Raw genomic sequence first — 14,533 nt, 5'->3', positions numbered from 1 at the left:
CAAAGCAGAGGACGCTCTGGTCCCCCAACACCAGCCCAAGGACTGGGCTTCCTTCCCCTGGGGACCCTCCCCTGCCCCCACTCCAGCCGCACTCAGCCAGGGGTCTCTTTACTGTCCTTTCTCCTTCCCACGGTCCTTCTCCTCGATGGCCAACAAGCACACAGCTTATGGCCTCTCCGGCCCCAAGTCATCTGAGGACCTGATGGAGACATGAAAACCCCGTTTCAAATCATCTGTGTCACTTTGGGTGACTCAGCGGCACCCAAGAAAACATCAAATTCCCACCCAAACCCCGGCCTCCCGGGGTCCTCCAGGGACTCCTGCCCAGCCTGGGCCACCCATGGGGGATAGAACCTCCGGCTCAGCAAGGAAGCAGAGTCCCCTCCCCCAGGCAGGCTGGTGGCTCTAATCCGGGGAGGCTGCTTGGAGGAGGCAGTGGAGGGGGCAGCCTGGGCCGTGCTCCCCCGGCGTCCACGTGGAGATTCCCATGGACGGATTTACCAGAGCCCCCCTTGGCTGCCGGCCCAGGCTGTGTGGGGACACTGTGTTGAGCAGCGTGGGCCGTGGGGCTCCCATGGGGGGGGGGGGGCGGATGGGAGCCCGGAAAACAGAAAGGAGGTGGTTGGGGTGAGCAGTCAGGAGCAGACAGAGAGGGTGGCTGGGAGGGGCACGCTCCCCCGGTGGGGACAGTGACCCGCTATCGCGGGGAGGACAGCCGAGGGCAGCAGGGGGGACAGGTGGGCAGGGCGGCACCGTGCGGCTGTGGGGCTCATGTTGAGCTTCCTGGGGACGTGTGGTGGGCTCATTACGGCCCCCCAGGAGCGGGCCCCCCACCGCGGGAGCTGGCCCAGCCCTGCAGGTGGGGCCCTGGCGTCTGACGGGGTGTCGGCCCCGCTGGCCCTGTCTCTCCACATCAGTCACTTCTCTTGGGCCCAAATTACTCTAATCATGTTCCCCCTCGGCAGGCAGGCTCCTCTGAGCGTCCCTGTCATTCGTTTACATTAGAAAGTGACACTTCAGTGGGGCACGGGGAGGGAGAGGCTCTGACCAGCACGGCCACACCCGGCCTCCCCAGCACAGCAGAGCCCCGCTCCCGCTCCCGGCTACGGCCCTGCCGTCCCGTGAGGTGGACCCACCCTGGTCTGACCCCGGGGCCCCTGAGGGCAGGCCCCTCGGGCCCCGGGCACCGCGGGCTCCCCCACACCCGCTGCGGTCCCCCTGCGGCCCCCACCTGCCCCCTTAGCCCAGTCTGGGCTTCTTTGTTTCCACCACCCAGCACACTTAATGAGCGCCTACTGTATGTACCAAGCCAGGCAAGGAGCAGAAAGTCAGGGGTCTGTGGTGGGAGGCCTTGGCAGCCCAGAACACCAGACTGTGCCTGTTTGCCGTCCCCGTGTCAGGGCTCCAGGAGGGAGCCGGCAAGTCTTGTGTGGACCGGCCCCCTCGGAGGCTCCCCACGGCCCCAGGACACTTGCCCCTCCTCAGTGTCCAGTTTACAGAGGGGGAGGGGCCGAGAGGGAGCCCTAGGCAGTCTGTCGCCCCGTCCCCTGCTGCCGTGGGATCCAGCCTGGGTGGGGGTGGGCGGGAAATGAACTTTAAGGGCCTCTTTCCGCCCTGGGTCTTGACCCCTCGCCCCCTACCCCACCCCCAACCTGGCCTCACCCAATCGGAGCACTAAGAAGCTTGAGATTCTTGCATGATGAGGCGGTGTCTGTGATCAGGAGGTCTCTGTCCCTCACAACGGTGACCATGAAGGTCCCTGAATCCTGGGGGGGAGGGGTCCTAGCTGGGCCTAGGATGCCCTGTCCCTGCTGCTCCCCGTCTCCCATCCCCTCCTCCTCAGAGGGCGCTCTCTGGGCCCCCCCCCACTGCCGCACTGCCCCATAAGCATGTGCCAGCTTTTGGCCCCCCCATCCGGCCACCAACCGTGGGCATAGTGACAACAGCAGCATTTCTCCCGCGGGACCTCTGTGCGTACCAACCTCCTGCAATTTTGTGCTTGCCGCAGCCCCCAAGAAGGAACTATTAGCACAGTGGCATCACGGGGCCACTGAGGCTCCCGGATGCCGGGCAGTCTGCACGGGACCCTGTGCCACCGGCACCCGCCGCCCCCGTGCTCGGCCCCAGCTCCTCCCCCCAGGTCCTCCGTGCTGCAGGCTCCACAGGTAGAAACTGAGAAATCACACCCCCCCCCCCAGTGCTAACAGGAGAGACTCCCTCCGTTTCCTTCCAGCGTCGACTCTAGAAAACTGGGAGTTGCAAATTCTCTCTCAAAGGAGGTGTGCATTCCTTTGAGAGGTATATAAATCTTTCTAAAAGCTGAATAAACCTCCCTCCAGCTTACAACCCAGGACTGTCTTTCTCAAGGACCTGGGAGCCGTCTCTCTGAAATTAATCCCCAGGGAAGGGAGCACCCCTTGCCCCAGCCCCCGAGAGGCAGGAGCCCGGCGTCCACGGGCGCCTCACCCCCAAACTGTCCTGTCGTGAGGGTGCGGGAGTTTATTTTTCCTCCGATAAAGCCGGCGAGCTAACACAGACGGTCACCGCAGTTAGAGGTGGAGGGGGACGGGCCATACGTGACGGCAGGTGCTGTCAGGCCCTACCTGAGAAGTGTCTACGCGAGCTGAAGAACGTGGTGATGGGGGTGTTTCCTCGGCTCCGGAAAAGGGTGCATTTTCTTCTGTCTTTGGCAGCCCTTGGCGGATGGCCCGTGACGCAAGCTGCACGCTCATTTGATAATAAAACTGTTCTCTTTCTCTTCCACCTTCGTGGAGAGGTGTGCCCGGCTAGCAGATTGTGTTTCTGGTTGTATTTCGCCAACATGCCGTGAGTGACACCGGCTCCGCGTGCCTGGCGTCCGGTGCCTCCCCACGGTCCCTGGCCGGTTTCCGGTTGAAGCTACTGAGTGGTTGATTCTCGACTTCCTCCCACACCCGCGGACGCGGCATCTTCTCAGCGAAGAGCCCACGTGCCACTGGGGGGGGAGTGATATGTGCTGCACCCCAAGATGCGGACGCCCCCAAAATTAACGGGGAGCCCGGCACAGCCCCCCCCTGCCCCAGGCACGCTCCGGCACACCTCCCAGGCGGCAGGAGAGGCGAGCCGGCACGTAATGGCTTTTCACGCACCCAGAAAGCCACGCCGTGCGGAACCGGAGGGACGGTGACGATGGCCTCACGGCTGGCCGCCCCGAACACCAGGCTGAGTTCCCGTTCTTCAAAGGCAAGTGGCTGTAGGTGACTTTAAATGACTTTCCGTTATGACGTGCCAGGGAGCCCAGCGTAGCTTCCCAATCGGCGGGTCTGCGTGTGAGCCCTAACCCGTACTGACGGCACCAAAGAGGGGCAGAGCTGGTGCGGAGAGATGCCCTTGCTGCCCCTCGGGGCCTCCCCCAAAGGGCCCCGGGGCGGGGGCGCCTCTGCTCTGTGGGCGGGATAAGCCAGGAGCACGGGAACTCGGGAACTCGGGCCAGCGGGTCCCCCTTCTGTCAGCTCGCGGTCCTCCGCATCCACCCGCAGCAGCGGGCCCTCTGTCATCACACCGCAGACGTGCTCATTCAGGGGAGGGCTGCTTGGTGCTTGTGGGAGACGGCACGTCCACCCCCCTACCTCCAGAACCCGCGAGCGTGTGTCCGCGGCATGTGGCAGGGCGCGGGACTTTGCAGGTGTGTTTAAGGCCGTAAACGTCGAGGTGGGGAGACTATCCTGGATTTCCAGGGAGGCCCCAAATAGTCACACGACCTTTTAAAAGCACAGCGGTGTCTGCTTTCCGCTCTCTTGGGCATTTCCAGAGGCAGGCTGGGAAGTCATAGAGACTCGTGCGTGGGAAAGACCCAGCCGCTTTTGCTGGCTTCCAAGATGGAAACAGAGGCCCCCAGCCAGCGATGCTGGGGGCGACCCCCGACCACGGCCAGCGAGGAAAGGACACCCGGCCCTACAGCCGCAAGGGCCTGGACCCTGAGCACAGCCTGGGCGAGCAGGTGGCGCCTTCTTCCCGGAACCTCCGGGGACAAGCTCAGCTGGGGACACCGCAGCTTCAGCACGTGGGACCCCGAGCGGAGGACCCGGCCGGGCCCACAGAACACGGGGTGCGAGTGGGTGCTACCGGACGATGTGCTGAGGCAGGAAAGCGTGGAGTGCCCCGCCGTGCGGCTTTGCGGTGCGTCCTTAGTGCCCTGGCCATCCAGATGCAAGTTACTGTCAGTCTTCCGCTTTGTCCCAGCACGTCTGTCTGTGTGCACGTGTGGCAGAGGGTAGCCCTGCTCAGGGACCCTGAGTCAAGCACGCCCCGCCCCGGCCGGGCACAGAGGCTGTGTCTGCACGCAGTCCTCTCCCATGGTGCTGCAGGACCTGGCTCGGCCAGGAATGCCCGGGGCCCTCCCGGCAGGTGCGCTCCAGTCCCGGGAGTTCTGCAGCCGTCACCGGCCTGGTCCTGAGCAACTACATCCTGGACCTGAGTTGCGGGCCGTGGGTCACATGGGGCAGGGGTCTCGGATCCGTGCCGCCAAGGCAGGGACAGGTCTGAGCTCCCAAACCGAAAGGCCTTGCCCTCCGTGGCATTCTGAGCACTGCTCTTGGGAAGAAGGCCATAGGGCGAGATGGGCCAGCATAGCGTGGTCACTGGTGAGTGGGCAGAGAAGGCACGGGGCAGATATGGGAGGACATGCACTCCAGCCTGGCTGAGACCCCAGCGGGGGCCCCTGCCTTGCCAGCCCCCTCCTTCTCCTGCTTCACACCGTGGCTGCTGGCTCACCAGTGCCCACCTGTTCCGGTGGCCGCCCCCGTGGAGCCTTCGGCTTCCCTGGAAGGGGCCACCGTGACCCCAGGGTCCGGCTCTGACACAGGCTCGGGCCTGGGGTCACCGGAAGGATTGTGTATAGATGAGTTGAACGTCCTGGGTCTTTCTTAGTCAAGTCCGGGAGGAAGGGTTTGCTTTGCGGAAAAACACTCCAGGTGATTTCTCATCAACACGGAGGGAGACTCCTCTGGTGAATACGCCGGGTCTCCGAGTCTTGGAACTGAGAGGTTAGGTCAAAAATGTTAAGGAAACCATTCAGTCCAACGTCCTGGCGTGGCCTGTGCCCACCACGCCGTGAGGCTGGATTCCTTCCCTCCTTTGCTCAGGGTTTCCTGGACGCAGCACATGAAGATGCCGGGCTGTCTGATTTAGACAAGGGCATGGCCCCAGACTCCACAGAGGAACAAATCCCCACGGAGGAAGAAAGAGAAGGCTTCGGGAGACGTCAAGCGTCGATTTCTATGGGAAACAGAATTCTCGGTGGCTGAGAGGGTGGTTGGGAAACAACGGCACGCAGAAAAATGTTAACGTCACTCACCATGCTGCTGCCCTGAGGCAGGCGAGCTGGGTCTTCCTGGACAGTACAGTCCCGACCGGGAGAAATAGCCGCCAGGGGTGCAGAACGGCGACACCGAAGAAGGACCCCACGGGAGTCCTGTATGGCCTCAGGGCAATGGGCCTCCTACTGTTGCTAACACACCTGCCTCAACAAGAAAAGTCTTGTTACGCTTCTCCTCATTACCAACGCATTATGTTCTCCGATCACCTGTCTCTCTTCTCTCTGGTGTGAGTTGTGTTCACTCCGCAGGGCCTGGTACATGGAGAGCAGGCACCCCGTAAATGTTCATGGGATGGATGATGGATGGGTGGATGGTGGATGGATGGATGGATGAACAGATGGATGAATGGATGGATGAATGGATGGATGGGGGGATGGATGAATCGATGGGTGGCTGGGTGGGTGGGTGGATGTGTGAATGGATGGGTGAGTTGATGGGCAGGTGGGTGGGTGGGTGGATGACGGATGGTGGTTGGATGGATGGACAGATGGATGGATGGATGGTGGATGGACATATGGACGGATGGATGGGTGGATGGATGGATGGTGGATGAATGGATAGATGGGGGGATGGATGAATCACTGAGTGACTAGGTGGGTGGGTGGATGTGTGAATGGATGGGTGAGTTGATGGGCAGGTGGGTGGGTGGGTGGATGACGGATGGTGGATGGATGGATGGACAGATGGATGGATGGATGGTGGATGGACATATGGACGGATGGATGGGTGGATGGATGGATGGTGGATGAATGGATGGATGGGGGGATGGATGAATCACTGAGTGGCTAGGTGGGTGGGTGGATGTGTGAATAGATGGGTGAGTTGATGGGCAGGTGGGTGGGTGGGTGGATGACGGATGGTGGATGGATAGATGGACGAATGGAGGGATGGGTGGCGGATGGACGGATGGACGGTGGATGGACGGATGGGTGGCGGACGGACGGATGGACGGTGGATGGATGGATGGGTGGCGGATGGATGGCGAAGGAGATGTGCGGCACACTTCAGGAAGAAAACGCTGCTCTTCTCATTGATCATCCTGTCCCTCTATCTGCAGAGAGGCAACCTGAGGAAGCTTCCTGCGTGTAGAGCCACAAAAGCAGCCGATAGCAAGGTCGGTGCCTGCCAAACTGCCAAGGAGATTTCCATTTGGAAATGAGGCTTCTGCTCAGTGTGGCGGCTGCATCGTGGCAATGGATTGAACAGCTGCGCCACGGAGGACACTGACAGGATCCGGTACCTGAGGGCACACACACAACTAGACTTCCTGCCGGCAGCCTCAAGTGAGGGTGGGACCGTGATATGGCCACGGAACGTGAGCATGGGGAATCAGCCACGGGCCGAGCCCCAGACTCCATGTGGTCTGCCACGACAGGGAGCCCCGGACAGGCCCAGCCCAGAGGCTGGAGGTCCGAGCCCTTCCCACCACCCCGTCCGCCTGCTGCTTCTAAATGGTTCCTCCCCCACTTAGAGGCTTCGCACGGGAGGGACCTCCCTCCCACAGGCCACCCGAGTGTGGAGAGACTACGCGCCTCGGGACCACGTCGGGCAAGGAACGGGCACGAGCTCAGAGGACAAGCACGTGTCCCTCAGCACTTGCGGAAGGAGGGAGTTGCGGGGAAGAGGAGGGGTGGGGTGGGGGAGGAGGTCGGCAGCCGCCCCGGCACCCCAACCCAGGACCGGGTGACGAAGCAAGCAGCCCGCGCCCAGCTCTGGGCAGCACTGTCCTCACTTCCTCTGGGGAAGCTCCTGAACTAGAAAATGAAGGACGCCCCCCCCCAGCTGAAGCCCAGGGGTGACCATGTGTCTGTCGGTGACTTCATGGGGCCGTGTGATGTGTCAAGGTCATGTGCTTATAATCTCTCCCCGACACGGAGGAAGAAAAGGGCCCCGTGTCCCACACCGGGAATTTCGGGATTGGGAGGCCCTGCGAGTAACCAAGCGACGCCCGTGAGGGCAGCGGCCGGGAGTAGGCTACCCCGAACCCTCCCCTCTGGCCCAGACAGAGGCCCAGAGGCCCAGCACGCTGCAGGGGGGTTATCGGCAATCAAGTTCTGGCCCAGGGACGTCCGCCACGCTCAGACCGCGGAGGCTCCATGGGAGAGGCCGGCGCCGAGCCCCGGAGGAAGCACTTTCCAGACTTCCTGTCCACCTGCCCGGCCCCCTAGAGCAAAGCCAGGCTGCTTTACCAAAGCCAGAGGCATCAGCCACGCCGGCGAGGCTCCCCAGGCTGAATTACCGGGAAACGGACCCGGCTCAGGTACCTGGCCGTGGACACGCGGTGCCTTCCCGCAGCTCCGCAGAGAGCAGATTGGCGCGGGGCTCGCAGGGCCTGTGCACTGCAGCTCGCGGCCCCAGGACAACGGCGGGGCTCTGGGAATCAGCTCGCCGGGCAGCGGCGGGCCGGGCCCCGACTGGCATTTCTGGGCTTGGGGTTGAACAGCCTGCTGTTCTGCTCCGGCTCGCAGCCCTCCACCCTGCCTGGAGCTCTGCTGGCCGAGGACAGCTCTTGGCTCCGGCCACCGGCTCCTCAGAGCCACAAGAGGCGCTGGGCTCGGAGCCCCGCTTGCCTCGCTCGCTGCACGGCTGGATTTGTCTCGGGAAGGGCCAGCGTGAGCATGAGCCCCACTGGCCCCGGGGACCCAGCCAGACCCACCGGCCTCAGCGATTAGCTAACCAGGGGCACTCGGCCCGGGCCCACGCGGGCGCCTTCCAACCCGGGACCCGGTGCACAGACTTCAGGACAGGGAGCCCAGGTGGGAGGGCTCTCAGAGACGCCTGCTTCACGTGGGGACTATAGGGCCCTCCTGGGCTCCCCGGAGTGGTCCTGCTTCCCCTGCCCTTCAAGCCCACGTGAGGGCGGCGGGGAGACTCCTTCTCATGTGACCCGGAGTCATGTGGGTGCAGCGGGGCCTTCGGCCTCTCTCCCAACACTTCAGTTTTCCTTGAGGAAAGAGCCTCTTCCCACCAAGACCCAAGCAGCTGGGTGCTCATTCGCCCCCTTCTGAGCCCAGACCAGAGGGACAGAGTCAGAGAACGGGGACCTCACCTGTCCCAGGGTGCCCCCGCTTCCCATCAGCATTGTGGGCGCCAGGGCCCTCCAGTCGTTCTCCACCCCTAAGCCAGCCAGGGTCCCCTCCGCTGCTTGCCCCCCAGACCCTGCCCGTACGGAAACCAAGGGAGAACGATTGGAAAGGGGGGCACATCCTTCCAGCCAGGGACAGGACAGGAGCCCGTTGCACACACAGGGGATTTTCAGAGCAGTGATGGCCATCAAAGAGGACTCTGGTCAGAACCTGTCCCGCCGGGGCCGTCCTTCGTCATCGCCTCCCCTGCCTCTCCCGGCCCGTCTTGGGCAAGAGCGGCCCCACGGATGCCAGTGGGGGCTGAGTGCCCAGAGCTGGACAAGAGTGACGGCCAGGTCTCCTGACGCGGCGGAAAGCGTGTCACCGTTTGGGGACAGCTGTCTGCAAATACTCCCTCCTGGGACAGACCGCAGTAGCGGCCAGGACCGAGGTGGCCCCAGGGGAGGACCTTCTGCCACCGCGAGGAGCTGTAGGGGGTCCTCAGCTGCCCCTGTAACGGGGCGACGGGGTCTTTCCCCTCCTGCTGGCTCTCTGTGAGTGCCTTCCTTCCAACCAGTGCGGAGCTTTTCTCTACACCAGTCCCCAGGAACCCAGAGCCACGCCCTGCCCCCAAAGGCCCCCAAGCCCCATCTCTGGGTCTATGTGGCCCCGGCAGAGACGCCACGTCGCTCGGAGAAGAGCTCGGAGGCGCACGCGCACCCTGACCACCACCTCCGTCTACCGGCTCTGCGGACCTCAAGTGAGATGAGGCAGATTTCATTTTCAGAAGAAGGTTTGGGAATTCGTTTAATCGGAAATGCTTGCTCTGGAGCAGTGAGAGAGGCCGGGACCCGGGAATTAATCCTATATGAAATTACGCAAGTGCTGCTGGGAAAAACCCACCGCTGTGGTGGGTTCCCTGACGCACCTGTCTTCCTCTGCAGTCTTCATATATGTCTTTAAATTTTTACTTTTAAATAATTTGTGGTAGGACTTACACAGGAGCCCCGCGTACCATCAGGCCTATCTCTTGCTCACCTTACTTGCTTTCCAATCCCTCCCTCCACGAATACTTTCTCTGGATCCCTGGAGATAATCCCCTTTCTGTATTTTCAGGGAGTTTTTTGTTTTGTTTTTTCTCTTAACGTTTATTTATTTTTGAGAGAGAGAGAGAGAAAGCAGGAGCAAGGGAGGGGCAGAGACAGAGAGGGAGACACAGAACCCGAAGCAGCTCCAGGGTCCAAGCGGTCAGCACAGAGCCCGAAGTGGGGCTCGAACCCACGGGCCGTGAGATCATGACCTGAGCTGAAGTCAGATGCTTCACCAACTGAGCTACCCAGGTGCCCCTGTATTTTCCTCTTCTTCTTCTTCTTCTTTTTTTTTTAATAAAAGTAAAAGCGTCGGGAAGGGTTAGAGGGGGAGAAGGCACAGGGTAATGGTCTCCTGGCCGTGCACCGGGCTGCATCCTGAACCTCGTGTTCCATTCATGCCGGTGCCCTCACAGCACCTGGTCCCCACGCTGGATGAGGCTGTGGCCCGGCCGGGGGCTCTGGGCCCAGCACTGCTTTCCTTGTGACCTTTGCCGGCCCGAGCCCGCCATCATTCTGGCCCTGAGTTGTCCTGGGGCCACTCCACTGTTTCTCCCGGAAGTTCGTGCCTTTTCTCCTTATCTCCGGGGCCTGAGACGTCACCCGCAGGTGCACCCTCCCACTTCAGTGCCGCTAGGTACACGGGGAGCCCAGGGGCTCACTTCCTGGTCCCCTCTCTGGTTCGTCCCCCCCAGGGTTCCAGCTGACAAGCCCCGCGTCTAACCTCCCCATGGGGGACAGAAACACACCGAGGCCAGAATGCGGCAGAGCCTGGCTCAGGGGAAGTGTGGGCCATCGGGGGTTTCTTTCAGGATGACTTTTCCCTGGGGCCCCCCCGGGGGGCTCAGTCGGTGAAGCGTCCGACTGTTGATTTCGGCTCAGGTCGTGATCTCACGAATCATGAACTTGATCCCCTCGTCGGGCTCTGTGCTGGCAGCGTGGAGCCTGCTTGGGATTCTCAATCTCTCTCTCTCTCTCTCTCTGCCCTTCCCCCACACGTGCTCTCTCCCTGTCTCTCTCTCACACACACGCGCGCGCGCGATAAGTAAATAAACTTTTTTAAAAAAAGAATTGTTCCCTTTTACAAAGAGAACGTTCTCCACATTGACCCGATGAATCATTTCCTTCTGTTGTTGCACAAGGAAGCCATGCTGGCCACTGGGAGCTGAACTGATGGGGAAAGATTCTATCTTTTAAAAATAAACTCAGCCCCTCATTGGTCCCCTTGAAACTGGCTCGAGGGCTGCCACGACCAGCAGCCCAGGCGCAGCCTTCATGGCACTCGGCGACTGCTACGGCACGGTCCTCCGTCTTGAAAAGTGCGGGGGTTGGGGCTGCAGGGGGCAGGGGCCGTGCTGGGTCGGCCCAGAGCCTTCTCGGGGGTGGGAGTCTGCTACCAGCCTCGGGAGCCAAGGGTCTGCTCCTTGTCCCCTGGGGCTGGGCCATGTCTAGCCAAGAAGCTGAGACTAAACCCAGAACGTCCTGCCTGCGGTAGGGCCCCCTTCCCTGCGCCCCTGCCCACACTCCCCACTGCCCTCAGTGGTGACGCCCGTCCTGGGCGGGGGGGAGATTCCTGCAAACTGGTCCTCAGGCTCCCTCGGGGCCGTGGGAAGAGGAGGAGGGACAGACTGGTCAGTCCCCGAAGGGGGAGAAAGAAATGAGTGTCCTCCCCCGGGACCCCCGCTCTCAGGGAAGGTGAGGACACAGGGCCAAAGCCAGCTTCCCAGCTGCTATAGCAGATCACTTACCCGGCGCTCCTGTGCCTCAGTTTCCGCGCCCACGAGGGGGATGATGATAACCAGGGTATTTCCTGACTGTTTGGTCCCTGCAGTCACAGGTGAAGCCATCGGTTGTCACAGGCTGGGAAGGCCCCTTGTCCCCTGACAGGCAGTAAACTTGAGGCTCCCCTCCCCCAGGAAATCAGAACAAGAAAACACAATAGAGAGCAGCTCAGCCTGACCCCACCCCTCGTCACGGCCACTTGAGAACTTGGAGAGAGGCTGCTGGGCGGAACCCCTCTGTGGTCCTCACCTGAGCACCCTGGCGGGCTGCCCCCCACCCCCGGCTGACTCGGCAGAGCTAGCTGGGTGTCACGGACGTGTGCGTGGGCCCACCCTGCGGAATCTGCCGTTCTGACGAGCCCCCGTGTGACAGGAGCTGCTGGGAGGGGCCGCGCCCTGCCAGGGCACCAGGCCGCCAGAGCTGACCCCTCCTCTTCGTGGTCCAGCCCCGAGCGCGGGGACATGAAGTGGACACACGCACAAGGGGCCTATCCCTCAAGGCAGAGGTGGTGAAATCGATTGTCGTGTGCTCTTACCTGGGGGCCCTCTGCACCCACAAAATCAGCGCCTGGGAAGCCAGGGCCCGGGGTCTGCCCTTGGCCATCCCAGCCCAAGTGGCTCACTCCGCCTACAAATCCTAATGAGCTCCCAGCGGTGACAGGACCTGCCTGTCTCGAATTCACAAGGCTCAGTCTGGGGAGAGACGGACAGAACACTGTGGCCCCAGCAGTCTCCATATGTCAAGACAAATCAAGCTGCTGACCAGGCGCGCCTGGGTGGCTCAGTCGGCTGGGCGTCCGACTTCGGCTCGGGTCATGATCTCACGGCTCGTGGGTTTGAGCCCGGCATCGGGCTCTGTGCTGACAGCTCAGGGCCTGGAGCCCGCTTCGGGTGCTGTGTCTCCCTCTCTCTCTGTCCCTCCCCTGAGCACACTCTCTCCTCCTTAAAAACAAACAAACATTAAAAAAAAAAAAAAAAATCTGCGGACCAGAAAGTAATTCGGGCAAAAGGAACGCGATCGTCAGATAGAATACAGAACATCCAGTTAAATTTGTGCTTTAAATAAACAAAGAGTAACTTTGAATGTAAGTGCATCCCACACAATATTTGACACATACCTTCACTGCAAAATGACTCATTATTTATCTGAAATTCAAATGTGACTGAGCATCATCACATTTTTTTATTTTAGGGAGAGAGCACGTGCGAGTAGGGGCGAGGGGCAGAGAGAATCTTCTTTTTTTAAGTTTATTTATTTATTTTGAGAGACAGAGAGGGAGGGTGGGAGAGGGGCAGAGAGAGGGGGGAGAGAGAATCCTAAGCAGGCTCCTGACTGTCAGCGCAGCCCCGATGTGGGGCTCGATCACAAACCATGAGATCGTGACCTGAGCCGAAATCAAGAGGCAGACACTCAACCGACTGAGCCACCAGGTGCCCCTGGTTTTATATGTCAAATCTGGCAACCCGACAGAGAAGGCAACACCCCCCTGACCAGTCAGGAGTGACCGGCAGCTGAGCCTGGCACCCCACGGCTCCCCTCCTCCCCTGGACCAGGCTTAGCCATGCAGGTGACATGATGGGGACGGTAATGGTACCGGGACAGGATCTGTGAGGATCCACGGAGCTGACCACAGAGCCGTGCGCCGTGGGCAGGATAAACGTCCTTGGGGTCATCCCGGCGATGATGCCCATCGGAAGAATTAGACTTTCTTTTCAAAAGGCCGTGACCGGCCCTCTGGGCCAGCTGCCAAGGGAAGACGAAGTGTGGTTCCTGCCTGCAGGGTTCTGAGACAGGAGCCCCGGTCTGAGTCCAAACAATGGGTGGGAGACGCCCTCTAGAGGTGTGATGTGGGGCCGCAAGCCACAGCTGACCCTGAAGGAGAAGTCTCAGCCGCCCTGGCTGGCAGCCACTGGGTCCCTGGGGCACCTCACACCTCGGAGGTCCCTCAGCCCAGGAACAGGGATGATGTTGCTGTCCTTGATGTCCAGAGGTCAGGACGAGGCGCGAGGCGGCCATGGTAGAGCAGGCAGATATGAGCGAGTGGGGGCTGCGCTTCCCACATGAGCGTATCCCTCCACTGCCTCGGGTGTGAGCTCCAGTGTGAGAGCAGCAGAGGGGGGCCAGTGCCAGCCATGCTGGGGCGGAATTCTATTTCTGTCCCAGAGACTCCGTCGGAGGGGAGGACAGTGCGCCCAAGGGAAGGTGGACACACAAGGGGATGTTTGACCAAAGCCTTCCAAACACTCCTTCCTCTGAACCCAGCTCTCACAACTAAGAGCCCGGTGTCCCCTTAGGAGTGAAAGATAGGTACCCTTTTATAAGTGATGGTCACTGCTTTCCAGAGATGACATCAGTTCCCGGGCAAGAAACTCCACTTGGGCAGAACCCAGACCTGGTCTTGGGAATAATTCACAGTAGCCAAACTCATACAAGACTGATGTATAAACCAGATGGCTCATGTATAAACCGGATGGCTCATGGAGAAATCCCTTTCCAGGGCCTAGATGTTTCCCATCTGGGGGTCCAAGCCCCCCCATTGCTGGGACTCAGAGGCTTGGGCGGCCAAATGCATCTTTTTAAGATGTGGACATCACAAGTGGCAGTGGGCAGTGGGGGGGGATCATTTAGCCCTAGTGATCAAGAAAGTGAGTTGGTCAGTTGGTCATTGGGTCCACGAACGGTCACTGTCCACCTGCTCTGTGCCAGGTCAGCCCTGGTCCCCTGGATCTGACTGATAACCTGGCAGGGAAGACCGACGCTGTCACCAATGGTTTGCAATGACAAGTAGGCAGGGAGCACGGCAGAACCCCTGCTGAGGGGTATGAACACGAGGGAACAAGTGAGATCCTCTCGTCTGGGGGTCAGGGTGAGACGCCTCGCCACGGTCCCTGGTCAAGGACTGAGTGAGGAGGAACTGACCTCCAGAAGCCACCACCCATGACCCACCCTAGCCCGCCAGGCCAGGCCCGCTGTGTTTCCAGCCCAGGGCCACACATGCCTCTCCTTCCGTCCCTTTGCCTGTCCCGCATGTCCAAGGTTGCCACCCCAGGGGCCTCTCCCGACCCCCCGGACAAGAGGGCCACAGCTCCCATGTGCCACTGAGGGGACCGGTATCATCAGCAGCCCCCTTCACAGGCAGGACTCAGGCCCCAGGCAACTGAGCCTGGACTCCTCCGGGCTGTCCCCGGGGGTGTGGCTGACCGGAGCCTGCGCCGGCCAAGGGGCAGCGCTCAGCAATGTG

Source organism: Lynx rufus, unplaced genomic scaffold (assembly GCF_022079265.1).
Source record: "Lynx rufus isolate CCGP_SWC_20201006 ecotype Redwood Valley unplaced genomic scaffold, mLynRuf1.p SCAF_8, whole genome shotgun sequence".
In the NCBI taxonomy this organism is placed as follows: domain Eukaryota; kingdom Metazoa; phylum Chordata; class Mammalia; order Carnivora; family Felidae; genus Lynx; species Lynx rufus.
Note: the sequence above shows the minus strand (reverse complement) of the source record.